The sequence below is a fragment of the Eschrichtius robustus genome, chromosome 4 (assembly GCF_028021215.1).
Source record: "Eschrichtius robustus isolate mEscRob2 chromosome 4, mEscRob2.pri, whole genome shotgun sequence".
NCBI classification, from domain to species: Eukaryota; Metazoa; Chordata; class Mammalia; order Artiodactyla; family Eschrichtiidae; genus Eschrichtius; species Eschrichtius robustus.
The window spans coordinates 20,094,876-20,109,769 of record NC_090827.1 but is presented as its reverse complement, the minus strand read 5'-3'; positions in this window follow the sequence as shown (position 1 = coordinate 20,109,769).

The following is a 14,894-nucleotide window of genomic DNA, read 5'->3' as shown; positions in this document are numbered from 1 at the left end:
CATATACATATATGTATTATTCGTCGGACCCTTTTCCCATGTAGATTATGACACAATGTTGAGTAGTCTTCTCTTGGTATTCCGTAGGTCTTTGGTGATTACATATTTCACATGTGTTTGTATAGCTCTGTTAACCCCAATGTCGTAATGTATCTAATCCTCACACCTTTCCATTTGGTGAACCATAAGTGTGTTTACTGAATCTATGATTCCCTTTCTCTGTGGAAATATCTTCATTGGTATCGAATTTTAGGTAACACCTATAAGTGATACGATAGGACATGTGTCTTTCGCTTTCTAACTTACCACAAGTTGCCTGATTACTTCTAGACTCCTCTGTGGTGCTGCAAATGGCATTGTTTCATATTTTCGTTAGCTAATATTCCATCTCGACATGTAGCAGTTCTTCTTTGTCCACCCATGTTTTGGTGGACTTTTTGGTTACTTCCATATCTTGGCTATTGTAATACTGTGCAGTGCACATTTGCCTCTCTGTGTCTTTCCAATTCTGTCTTCTTAGGTTATAGGTCCAGGAATGGGCCTGCTGGATCATATGGGCGCTCAATGTTTACCTTTTAAAGGCCCCTCCATTCTGTTCTCATTAGTGGCTCTTTCCAGGTTACGTCCCTCTTAAATTTGAGGGTATGCATTTCTCCACAACACCTTCAGGATTGACTGTTTATAGATTTCTTGCTGATGGTGATTCTGACTGGTGTGAGCTGACACCTCCCTGTGGTTGAATCTGCATGTGTCTCATATTTGGTTGAAATTGACCTTTAAGGCATGTCCTTTTTATTTTTCAAACTGTGATTACAGCTTAGTTCTTCAAAGTGTTTTCTTAAAGTATGTGTCACATTTTAAAATCTTTTCGCCCTTACTTCCCTCAAGACATTTTGAGGGCAGGTTTCGCTTAGAGCCCTGCAGTACTTGTTCATATCAAGTGACCATTAGAACAGGCTTTACAGCTGCTTTTGCAGGTAACGGCCAGGGGGCGGCATCCTTTCTACGTTCCCCACTCTGGTAACTACGGAAAGAGACCCTCCGCCCAGCGGTGTTCCTCGCTTATAAATTAGAGTGGAATGTGACCGGGTAAACCCACAGAAGCTGATATCTCCTTACTTTTGTTTGTTCTTTAAATTTAATTTATAATTTTTATTGGAGTAATATTCCATTGTGTACATGGACCACTTCTTCTTGGTGCATTCCTCTGATGATTGACATTTTCTTTGCTTCGGAGTGTTGGCTCTGGTAAATATTGCTGGAGTGCAGGATTGCCAGCCGGTGACTTTTTGATTCTCATTTTCTCAGGAGATAGGCCCAGCAGTGGGTGTGATTGATGGACTGTTAGCTCAATGTTTCCCTTTTCAAAGCACCTCCATTGTGTTTTCATTAGTGGCTCTTACCACGTCCCCCTTAGAACCGAGGGTACGCAATTCTCTACAATCCCTTCAGCATTTACTGTTTGCAGCGTTTTTGCTAATGGCCATTCTGACTGCTGTGAGCTGATAGGTTTTTCTAATTTGGGTTTGCATGTCTCTAAAAATTCCTAAAATTCATCATTTTTCCACGCCTTTTCCTTTCTGTGAAAAAAAAAAAACAGAAAAATGTATGAGTACAATATACGTCTTGAAATTGTCTTCTTGGAAGGTTGCCCTCTTTTGAATTTCTTGGTCGATTTTCGACCCCAGGCCTTTTTTGGAGGGCAGGTGTCATGTACAGAACTGCAAGTTTGGTGGATATTTAGGGACCTTTAGCAATGGGTTTCAAACTGCTCTTAAGGGAAACGGCCACAAGGAGGCAGCATTTCTCCGTTGTCAAATCTGAGGACTAGGGCAGCAGAGTCTTTCTGGAAGTCGTGGTCCTAGGTTGTAAATTACAATTGAATGTGCTACGAGAATCCCCCATTAGTGTATGTCTCATTTCTTCTTGTTTTTCTTAAATTTTTTAATCGGGGTATAGATTAGGATATTATTTGTCCTAGGTTTACAATATCTGGTTCATTTGTACATTGTATATGTCTATGCATGTACAGATCCTCTTCCCATGTAAAATATTACAGAGTGTTCCATAGACCTCCCTTGCTATATGGTCGGTTTTTTCATGTATGTATATAATATGAATTTCTATCCGTATAGTACCACTGATGTTAATTGATCCATTCCCCCCACCTTTCTTTTTAGTTGAGCATAGTTTCTCTTCTAAGTCTGTGAGTGTCTTCCTCTGTGGAAATATGTTCATTTCTATCAGTTATTAGATAGCGCCTCTAAGTGATATCATAGGATATAGGTCTTTTGCTTTCCGACTTACCTCGTGTTTTTTGATTATCACCAGGCTCATCTGTTGTGCCTCAAAGAGCAGTGTTTCATTGTTTTCCATGGCGAATATTCCATCATGTACATGGATCACTTCTTTTTATCCATTCACCTGTGTTTTCAAATTATTTATTTATTTATTTCTGGCTGTGCTGGGTCTTCGTTTCTGTGCGAGGGCTTTCTCTAGTTGCGGGAAGCGGGGGCCACTCTACATCGCGGTGCGCGGGCCTCTCACTATCGCGGCCTCTCTTGTTGGGGGCACAGGCTCCAGACGCGCAGGCTCATTAGTTGTGGCTCATGGGCTTAGTTGCTCCGCGGCATGTGGGATCCTCCCAGACCGGGGCTCGAACCCATGTTCGCTGCATTGGCAGGCAGATTCTCAACCACTACGCCGCCAGGGAAGCCCCCATTCACCTGTTGATGGACATTTTGGTAGCTTCACTGTCTTGGCTCTTGTGAATAAGGCTGCAGTGCAGCTTTCGCAGCCTGTGTCTTCACGCTTCTGGTCTTCTCAGGTGACAGGCCCTGTGGTTCACCCACTGGATTGAATGGTACCTCAATTTTTACTTTTCAACGAGCTCCTTTCTGATCTCATTATTGGCTGTTTCCCTTTCATATCTCACCAGCAAGTAGAGGGTAGAAAGTTCTCTAAAACGTCTGCAGCGTTTATTGTTTGTAGACCTTTTCCAGATGGTCAGTCGACTGGAGAGAGTTGAAACCTTTTGTAGATTAGATTGCATGAGACTAATACTTCCTGAGGTTGAGCTTTTGTCCATTTTCCTTTTCTTTAAAGAGAGCCTGAGTAAAACTTACCTCCTCATACCATCTTCCTGAAAGATTTGCCTGTTTTGAATATTTGTGTTCATTCCCGACCTCAGCACAATTTTTGAGGCCAGGTGTCCTTTACAGCCCCGAGTCCTTGTGAATGTTCACTGACCATTAGCTGTGGCTTTAAAGCCGCTCTTGTGGGAAAGGGCCGCAAGGCGGCAGCATGTCTCCTTTACCAAATCTGGTTACTAGGGCAACAGAGCCTTAATGGAAGTGGTGCAGTAGGTTGTAAATTAGAAAGGAATGTGCCAGGAAAAATCCCTTTATGTTTATGGCTCATTACTTCTTGTTCGTATTTGGAACTTAATTTTTATTTTTCATCACAGCAAATTTGATTACAATGTTTTGTGTGTTCTAGGTGTGCAAGATGTGGTTCTTTCATACATATACATATATGTATTATTCGTCGGACCCTTTTCCCATGTAGATTATGACACAATGTTGAGTAGTCTTCTCTTGGTATTCCGTAGGTCTTTGGTGATTACATATTTCACATGTGTTTGTATAGCTCTGTTAACCCCAATGTCGTAATGTATCTAATCCTCACACCTTTCCATTTGGTGAACCATAAGTGTGTTTACTGAATCTATGATTCCCTTTCTCTGTGGAAATATCTTCATTGGTATCGAATTTTAGGTAACACCTATAAGTGATACGATAGGACATGTGTCTTTCGCTTTCTAACTTACCACAAGTTGCCTGATTACTTCTAGACTCCTCTGTGGTGCTGCAAATGGCATTGTTTCATATTTTCGTTAGCTAATATTCCATCTCGACATGTAGCAGTTCTTCTTTGTCCACCCATGTTTTGGTGGACTTTTTGGTTACTTCCATATCTTGGCTATTGTAATACTGTGCAGTGCACATTTGCCTCTCTGTGTCTTTCCAATTCTGTCTTCTTAGGTTATAGGTCCAGGAATGGGCCTGCTGGATCATATGGGCGCTCAATGTTTACCTTTTAAAGGCCCCTCCATTCTGTTCTCATTAGTGGCTCTTTCCAGGTTACGTCCCTCTTAAATTTGAGGGTATGCATTTCTCCACAACACCTTCAGGATTGACTGTTTATAGATTTCTTGCTGATGGTGATTCTGACTGGTGTGAGCTGACACCTCCCTGTGGTTGAATCTGCATGTGTCTCATATTTGGTTGAAATTGACCTTTAAGGCATGTCCTTTTTATTTTTCAAACTGTGATTACAGCTTAGTTCTTCAAAGTGTTTTCTTAAAGTATGTGTCACATTTTAAAATCTTTTCGCCCTTACTTCCCTCAAGACATTTTGAGGGCAGGTTTCACTTAGAGCCCTGCAGTACTTGTTCATATCAAGTGACCATTAGAACAGGCTTTACAGCTGCTTTTGCAGGTAAGGGCCAGGGGGCGGCATCCTTTCTACGTTCCCCACTCTGGTAACTACGGAAAGAGACCCTCCGCCCAGCGGTGTTCCTCGCTTATAAATTAGAGTGGAATGTGACCGGGTAAACCCACAGAAGCTGATATCTCCTTACTTTTGTTTGTTCTTTAAATTTAATTTATAATTTTTATTGGAGTAATATTCCATTGTGTACATGGACCACTTCTTCTTGGTGCATTCCTCTGATGATTGACATTTTCTTTGCTTCGGAGTGTTGGCTCTGGTAAATATTGCTGGAGTGCAGGATTGCCAGCCGGTGACTTTTTGATTCTCATTTTCTCAGGAGATAGGCCCAGCAGTGGGTGTGATTGATGGACTGTTAGCTCAATGTTTCCCTTTTCAAAGCACCTCCATTGTGTTTTCATTAGTGGCTCTTACCACGTCCCCCTTAGAACCGAGGGTATGCAATTCTCTACAATCCCTTCAGCATTTACTGTTTGCAGCGTTTTTGCTAATGGCCATTCTGACTGCTGTGAGCTGATAGGTTTTTCTAATTTGGGTTTGCATGTCTCTAAAAATTCCTAAAATTCATCATTTTTCCACGCCTTTTCCTTTCTGTGAAAAAAAAAAACAGAAAAAAGTATGAGTACAATATACGTCTTGAAATTGTCTTCTTGGAAGGTTGCCCTCTTTTGAATTTCTTGGTCGATTTTCGACCCCAGGCCTTTTTTGGAGGGCAGGTGTCATGTACAGAACTGCAAGTTTGGTGGATATTTAGGGACCTTTAGCAATGGGTTTCAAACTGCTCTTAAGGGAAACGGCCACAAGGAGGCAGCATTTCTCCGTTGTCAAATCTGAGGACTAGGGCAGCAGAGTCTTTCTGGAAGTCGTGGTCCTAGGTTGTAAATTACAATTGAATGTGCTACGAGAATCCCCCATTAGTGTATGTCTCATTTCTTCTTGTTTTTCTTAAATTTTTTAATCGGGGTATAGATTAGGATATTATTTGTCCTAGGTTTACAATATCTGGTTCATTTGTACATTGTATATGTCTATGCATGTACAGATCCTCTTCCCATGTAAAATATTACAGAGTGTTCCATAGACCTCCCTTGCTATATGGTCGGTTTTTTCATGTATGTATATAATATGAATTTCTATCCGTATAGTACCACTGATGTTAATTGATCCATTCCCCCCACCTTTCTTTTTAGTTGAGCATAGTTTCTCTTCTAAGTCTGTGAGTGTCTTCCTCTGTGGAAATATGTTCATTTCTATCAGTTATTAGATAGCGCCTCTAAGTGATATCATAGGATATAGGTCTTTTGCTTTCCGACTTACCTCGTGTTTTTTGATTATCACCAGGCTCATCTGTTGTGCCTCAAAGAGCAGTGTTTCATTGTTTTCCATGGCGAATATTCCATCATGTACATGGATCACTTCTTTTTATCCATTCACCTGTGTTTTCAAATTATTTATTTATTTATTTCTGGCTGTGCTGGGTCTTCGTTTCTGTGCGAGGGCTTTCTCTAGTTGCGGGAAGCGGGGGCCACTCTACATCGCGGTGCGCGGGCCTCTCACTATCGCGGCCTCTCTTGTTGGGGGCACAGGCTCCAGACGCGCAGGCTCATTAGTTGTGGCTCATGGGCTTAGTTGCTCCGCGGCATGTGGGATCCTCCCAGACCGGGGCTCGAACCCATGTTCGCTGCATTGGCAGGCAGATTCTCAACCACTACTCCGCCAGGGAAGCCCCCATTCACCTGTTGATGGACATTTTGGTAGCTTCACTGTCTTGGCTCTTGTGAATAAGGCTGCAGTGCAGCTTTCGCAGCCTGTGTCTTCACGCTTCTGGTCTTCTCAGGTGACAGGCCCTGTGGTTCACCCACTGGATTGAATGGTACCTCAATTTTTACTTTTCAACGAGCTCCTTTCTGATCTCATTATTGGCTGTTTCCCTTTCATATCTCACCAGCAAGTAGAGGGTAGAAAGTTCTCTAAAACGTCTGCAGCGTTTATTGTTTGTAGACCTTTTCCAGATGGTCAGTCGACTGGAGAGAGTTGAAACCTTTTGTAGATTAGATTGCATGAGACTAATACTTCCTGAGGTTGAGCTTTTGTCCATTTTCCTTTTCTTTAAAGAGAGCCTGAGTAAAACTTACCTCCTCATACCATCTTCCTGAAAGATTTGCCTGTTTTGAATATTTGTGTTCATTCCCGACCTCAGCACAATTTTTGAGGCCAGGTGTCCTTTACAGCCCCGAGTCCTTGTGAATGTTCACTGACCATTAGCTGTGGCTTTAAAGCCGCTCTTGTGGGAAAGGGCCGCAAGGCGGCAGCATGTCTCCTTTACCAAATCTGGTTACTAGGGCAACAGAGCCTTAATGGAAGTGGTGCAGTAGGTTGTAAATTAGAAAGGAATGTGCCAGGAAAAATCCCTTTATGTTTATGGCTCATTACTTCTTGTTCGTATTTGGAACTTAATTTTTATTTTTCATCACAGCAAATTTGATTACAATGTTTTGTGTGTTCTAGGTGTGCAAGATGTGGTTCTTTCATACATATACATATATGTATTATTCGTCGGACCCTTTTCCCATGTAGATTATGACACAATATTGAGTAGTCTTCTCTTGGTATTCCGTAGGTCTTTGGTGATTACATATTTCACATGTGTTTGTATAGCTCTGTTAACCCCAATGTCGTAATGTATCTAATCCTCACACCTTTCCATTTGGTGAACCATAAGTGTGTTTACTGAATCTATGATTCCCTTTCTCTGTGGAAATATCTTCATTGGTATCGAATTTTAGGTAACACCTATAAGTGATACGATAGGACATGTGTCTTTCGCTTTCTAACTTACCACAAGTTGCCTGATTACTTCTAGACTCCTCTGTGGTGCTGCAAATGGCATTGTTTCATATTTTCGTTAGCTAATATTCCATCTCGACATGTAGCAGTTCTTCTTTGTCCACCCATGTTTTGGTGGACTTTTTGGTTACTTCCATATCTTGGCTATTGTAATACTGTGCAGTGCACATTTGCCTCTCTGTGTCTTTCCAATTCTGTCTTCTTAGGTTATAGGTCCAGGAATGGGCCTGCTGGATCATATGGGCGCTCAATGTTTACCTTTTAAAGGCCCCTCCATTCTGTTCTCATTAGTGGCTCTTTCCAGGTTACGTCCCTCTTAAATTTGAGGGTATGCATTTCTCCACAACACCTTCAGGATTGACTGTTTATAGATTTCTTGCTGATGGTGATTCTGACTGGTGTGAGCTGACACCTCCCTGTGGTTGAATCTGCATGTGTCTCATATTTGGTTGAAATTGACCTTTAAGGCATGTCCTTTTTATTTTTCAAACTGTGATTACAGCTTAGTTCTTCAAAGTGTTTTCTTAAAGTATGTGTCACATTTTAAAATCTTTTCGCCCTTACTTCCCTCAAGACATTTTGAGGGCAGGTTTCACTTAGAGCCCTGCAGTACTTGTTCATATCAAGTGACCATTACAACAGGCTTTACAGCTGCTTTTGCAGGTAAGGGCCAGGGGGCGGCATCCTTTCTACGTTCCCCACTCTGGTAACTACGGAAAGAGACCCTCCGCCCAGCGGTGTTCCTCGCTTATAAATTAGAGTGGAATGTGACCGGGTAAACCCACAGAAGCTGATATCTCCTTACTTTTGTTTGTTCTTTAAATTTAATTTATAATTTTTATTGGAGTAATATTCCATTGTGTACATGGACCACTTCTTCTTGGTGCATTCCTCTGATGATTGACATTTTCTTTGCTTCGGAGTGTTGGCTCTGGTAAATATTGCTGGAGTGCAGGATTGCCAGCCGGTGACTTTTTGATTCTCATTTTCTCAGGAGATAGGCCCAGCAGTGGGTGTGATTGATGGACTGTTAGCTCAATGTTTCCCTTTTCAAAGCACCTCCATTGTGTTTTCATTAGTGGCTCTTACCACGTCCCCCTTAGAACCGAGGGTACGCAATTCTCTACAATCCCTTCAGCATTTACTGTTTGCAGCGTTTTTGCTAATGGCCATTCTGACTGCTGTGAGCTGATAGGTTTTTCTAATTTGGGTTTGCATGTCTCTAAAAATTCCTAAAATTCATCATTTTTCCACGCCTTTTCCTTTCTGTGAAAAAAAAAAAACAGAAAAAAGTATGAGTACAATATACGTCTTGAAATTGTCTTCTTGGAAGGTTGCCCTCTTTTGAATTTCTTGGTCGATTTTCGACCCCAGGCCTTTTTTGGAGGGCAGGTGTCATGTACAGAACTGCAAGTTTGGTGGATATTTAGGGACCTTTAGCAATGGGTTTCAAACTGCTCTTAAGGGAAACGGCCACAAGGAGGCAGCATTTCTCCGTTGTCAAATCTGAGGACTAGGGCAGCAGAGTCTTTCTGGAAGTCGTGGTCCTAGGTTGTAAATTACAATTGAATGTGCTACGAGAATCCCCCATTAGTGTATGTCTCATTTCTTCTTGTTTTTCTTAAATTTTTTAATCGGGGTATAGATTAGGATATTATTTGTCCTAGGTTTACAATATCTGGTTCATTTGTACATTGTATATGTCTATGCATGTACAGATCCTCTTCCCATGTAAAATATTACAGAGTGTTCCATAGACCTCCCTTGCTATATGGTCGGTTTTTTCATGTATGTATATAATATGAATTTCTATCCGTATAGTACCACTGATGTTAATTGATCCATTCCCCCCACCTTTCTTTTTAGTTGAGCATAGTTTCTCTTCTAAGTCTGTGAGTGTCTTCCTCTGTGGAAATATGTTCATTTCTATCAGTTATTAGATAGCGCCTCTAAGTGATATCATAGGATATAGGTCTTTTGCTTTCCGACTTACCTCGTGTTTTTTGATTATCACCAGGCTCATCTGTTGTGCCTCAAAGAGCAGTGTTTCATTGTTTTCCATGGCGAATATTCCATCATGTACATGGATCACTTCTTTTTATCCATTCACCTGTGTTTTCAAATTATTTATTTATTTATTTCTGGCTGTGCTGGGTCTTCGTTTCTGTGCGAGGGCTTTCTCTAGTTGCGGGAAGCGGGGGCCACTCTACATCGCGGTGCGCGGGCCTCTCACTATCGCGGCCTCTCTTGTTGGGGGCACAGGCTCCAGACGCGCAGGCTCATTAGTTGTGGCTCATGGGCTTAGTTGCTCCGCGGCATGTGGGATCCTCCCAGACCGGGGCTCGAACCCATGTTCGCTGCATTGGCAGGCAGATTCTCAACCACTACTCCGCCAGGGAAGCCCCCATTCACCTGTTGATGGACATTTTGGTAGCTTCACTGTCTTGGCTCTTGTGAATAAGGCTGCAGTGCAGCTTTCGCAGCCTGTGTCTTCACGCTTCTGGTCTTCTCAGGTGACAGGCCCTGTGGTTCACCCACTGGATTGAATGGTACCTCAATTTTTACTTTTCAACGAGCTCCTTTCTGATCTCATTATTGGCTGTTTCCCTTTCATATCTCACCAGCAAGTAGAGGGTAGAAAGTTCTCTAAAACGTCTGCAGCGTTTATTGTTTGTAGACCTTTTCCAGATGGTCAGTCGACTGGAGAGAGTTGAAACCTTTTGTAGATTAGATTGCATGAGACTAATACTTCCTGAGGTTGAGCTTTTGTCCATTTTCCTTTTCTTTAAAGAGAGCCTGAGTAAAACTTACCTCCTCATACCATCTTCCTGAAAGATTTGCCTGTTTTGAATATTTGTGTTCATTCCCGACCTCAGCACAATTTTTGAGGCCAGGTGTCCTTTACAGCCCCGAGTCCTTGTGAATGTTCACTGACCATTAGCTGTGGCTTTAAAGCCGCTCTTGTGGGAAAGGGCCGCAAGGCGGCAGCATGTCTCCTTTACCAAATCTGGTTACTAGGGCAACAGAGCCTTAATGGAAGTGGTGCAGTAGGTTGTAAATTAGAAAGGAATGTGCCAGGAAAAATCCCTTTATGTTTATGGCTCATTACTTCTTGTTCGTATTTGGAACTTAATTTTTATTTTTCATCACAGCAAATTTGATTACAATGTTTTGTGTGTTCTAGGTGTGCAAGATGTGGTTCTTTCATACATATACATATATGTATTATTCGTCGGACCCTTTTCCCATGTAGATTATGACACAATATTGAGTAGTCTTCTCTTGGTATTCCGTAGGTCTTTGGTGATTACATATTTCACATGTGTTTGTATAGCTCTGTTAACCCCAATGTCGTAATGTATCTAATCCTCACACCTTTCCATTTGGTGAACCATAAGTGTGTTTACTGAATCTATGATTCCCTTTCTCTGTGGAAATATCTTCATTGGTATCGAATTTTAGGTAACACCTATAAGTGATACGATAGGACATGTGTCTTTCGCTTTCTAACTTACCACAAGTTGCCTGATTACTTCTAGACTCCTCTGTGGTGCTGCAAATGGCATTGTTTCATATTTTCGTTAGCTAATATTCCATCTCGACATGTAGCAGTTCTTCTTTGTCCACCCATGTTTTGGTGGACTTTTTGGTTACTTCCATATCTTGGCTATTGTAATACTGTGCAGTGCACATTTGCCTCTCTGTGTCTTTCCAATTCTGTCTTCTTAGGTTATAGGTCCAGGAATGGGCCTGCTGGATCATATGGGCGCTCAATGTTTACCTTTTAAAGGCCCCTCCATTCTGTTCTCATTAGTGGCTCTTTCCAGGTTACGTCCCTCTTAAATTTGAGGGTATGCATTTCTCCACAACACCTTCAGGATTGACTGTTTATAGATTTCTTGCTGATGGTGATTCTGACTGGTGTGAGCTGACACCTCCCTGTGGTTGAATCTGCATGTGTCTCATATTTGGTTGAAATTGACCTTTAAGGCATGTCCTTTTTATTTTTCAAACTGTGATTACAGCTTAGTTCTTCAAAGTGTTTTCTTAAAGTATGTGTCACATTTTAAAATCTTTTCGCCCTTACTTCCCTCAAGACATTTTGAGGGCAGGTTTCACTTAGAGCCCTGCAGTACTTGTTCATATCAAGTGACCATTAGAACAGGCTTTACAGCTGCTTTTGCAGGTAAGGGCCAGGGGGCGGCATCCTTTCTACGTTCCCCACTCTGGTAACTACGGAAAGAGACCCTCCGCCCAGCGGTGTTCCTCGCTTATAAATTAGAGTGGAATGTGACCGGGTAAACCCACAGAAGCTGATATCTCCTTACTTTTGTTTGTTCTTTAAATTTAATTTATAATTTTTATTGGAGTAATATTCCATTGTGTACATGGACCACTTCTTCTTGGTGCATTCCTCTGATGATTGACATTTTCTTTGCTTCGGAGTGTTGGCTCTGGTAAATATTGCTGGAGTGCAGGATTGCCAGCCGGTGACTTTTTGATTCTCATTTTCTCAGGAGATAGGCCCAGCAGTGGGTGTGATTGATGGACTGTTAGCTCAATGTTTCCCTTTTCAAAGCACCTCCATTGTGTTTTCATTAGTGGCTCTTACCACGTCCCCCTTAGAACCGAGGGTACGCAATTCTCTACAATCCCTTCAGCATTTACTGTTTGCAGCGTTTTTGCTAATGGCCATTCTGACTGCTGTGAGCTGATAGGTTTTTCTAATTTGGGTTTGCATGTCTCTAAAAATTCCTAAAATTCATCATTTTTCCACGCCTTTTCCTTTCTGTGAAAAAAAAAACAGAAAAAAGTATGAGTACAATATACGTCTTGAAATTGTCTTCTTGGAAGGTTGCCCTCTTTTGAATTTCTTGGTCGATTTTCGACCCCAGGCCTTTTTTGGAGGGCAGGTGTCATGTACAGAACTGCAAGTTTGGTGGATATTTAGGGACCTTTAGCAATGGGTTTCAAACTGCTCTTAAGGGAAACGGCCACAAGGAGGCAGCATTTCTCCGTTGTCAAATCTGAGGACTAGGGCAGCAGAGTCTTTCTGGAAGTCGTGGTCCTAGGTTGTAAATTACAATTGAATGTGCTACGAGAATCCCCCATTAGTGTATGTCTCATTTCTTCTTGTTTTTCTTAAATTTTTTAATCGGGGTATAGATTAGGATATTATTTGTCCTAGGTTTACAATATCTGGTTCATTTGTACATTGTATATGTCTATGCATGTACAGATCCTCTTCCCATGTAAAATATTACAGAGTGTTCCATAGACCTCCCTTGCTATATGGTCGGTTTTTTCATGTATGTATATAATATGAATTTCTATCCGTATAGTACCACTGATGTTAATTGATCCATTCCCCCCACCTTTCTTTTTAGTTGAGCATAGTTTCTCTTCTAAGTCTGTGAGTGTCTTCCTCTGTGGAAATATGTTCATTTCTATCAGTTATTAGATAGCGCCTCTAAGTGATATCATAGGATATAGGTCTTTTGCTTTCCGACTTACCTCGTGTTTTTTGATTATCACCAGGCTCATCTGTTGTGCCTCAAAGAGCAGTGTTTCATTGTTTTCCATGGCGAATATTCCATCATGTACATGGATCACTTCTTTTTATCCATTCACCTGTGTTTTCAAATTATTTATTTATTTATTTCTGGCTGTGCTGGGTCTTCGTTTCTGTGCGAGGGCTTTCTCTAGTTGCGGGAAGCGGGGGCCACTCTACATCGCGGTGCGCGGGCCTCTCACTATCGCGGCCTCTCTTGTTGGGGGCACAGGCTCCAGACGCGCAGGCTCATTAGTTGTGGCTCATGGGCTTAGTTGCTCCGCGGCATGTGGGATCCTCCCAGACCGGGGCTCGAACCCATGTTCGCTGCATTGGCAGGCAGATTCTCAACCACTACTCCGCCAGGGAAGCCCCCATTCACCTGTTGATGGACATTTTGGTAGCTTCACTGTCTTGGCTCTTGTGAATAAGGCTGCAGTGCAGCTTTCGCAGCCTGTGTCTTCACGCTTCTGGTCTTCTCAGGTGACAGGCCCTGTGGTTCACCCACTGGATTGAATGGTACCTCAATTTTTACTTTTCAACGAGCTCCTTTCTGATCTCATTATTGGCTGTTTCCCTTTCATATCTCACCAGCAAGTAGAGGGTAGAAAGTTCTCTAAAACGTCTGCAGCGTTTATTGTTTGTAGACCTTTTCCAGATGGTCAGTCGACTGGAGAGAGTTGAAACCTTTTGTAGATTAGATTGCATGAGACTAATACTTCCTGAGGTTGAGCTTTTGTCCATTTTCCTTTTCTTTAAAGAGAGCCTGAGTAAAACTTACCTCCTCATACCATCTTCCTGAAAGATTTGCCTGTTTTGAATATTTGTGTTCATTCCCGACCTCAGCACAATTTTTGAGGCCAGGTGTCCTTTACAGCCCCGAGTCCTTGTGAATGTTCACTGACCATTAGCTGTGGCTTTAAAGCCGCTCTTGTGGGAAAGGGCCGCAAGGCGGCAGCATGTCTCCTTTACCAAATCTGGTTACTAGGGCAACAGAGCCTTAATGGAAGTGGTGCAGTAGGTTGTAAATTAGAAAGGAATGTGCCAGGAAAAATCCCTTTATGTTTATGGCTCATTACTTCTTGTTCGTATTTGGAACTTAATTTTTATTTTTCATCACAGCAAATTTGATTACAATGTTTTGTGTGTTCTAGGTGTGCAAGATGTGGTTCTTTCATACATATACATATATGTATTATTCGTCGGACCCTTTTCCCATGTAGATTATGACACAATGTTGAGTAGTCTTCTCTTGGTATTCCGTAGGTCTTTGGTGATTACATATTTCACATGTGTTTGTATAGCTCTGTTAACCCCAATGTCGTAATGTATCTAATCCTCACACCTTTCCATTTGGTGAACCATAAGTGTGTTTACTGAATCTATGATTCCCTTTCTCTGTGGAAATATCTTCATTGGTATCGAATTTTAGGTAACACCTATAAGTGATACGATAGGACATGTGTCTTTCGCTTTCTAACTTACCACAAGTTGCCTGATTACTTCTAGACTCCTCTGTGGTGCTGCAAATGGCATTGTTTCATATTTTCGTTAGCTAATATTCCATCTCGACATGTAGCAGTTCTTCTTTGTCCACCCATGTTTTGGTGGACTTTTTGGTTACTTCCATATCTTGGCTATTGTAATACTGTGCAGTGCACATTTGCCTCTCTGTGTCTTTCCAATTCTGTCTTCTTAGGTTATAGGTCCAGGAATGGGCCTGCTGGATCATATGGGCGCTCAATGTTTACCTTTTAAAGGCCCCTCCATTCTGTTCTCATTAGTGGCTCTTTCCAGGTTACGTCCCTCTTAAATTTGAGGGTATGCATTTCTCCACAACACCTTCAGGATTGACTGTTTATAGATTTCTTGCTGATGGTGATTCTGACTGGTGTGAGCTGACACCTCCCTGTGGTTGAATCTGCATGTGTCTCATATTTGGTTGAAATTGACCTTTAAGGCATGTCCTTTTTATTTTTCAAAC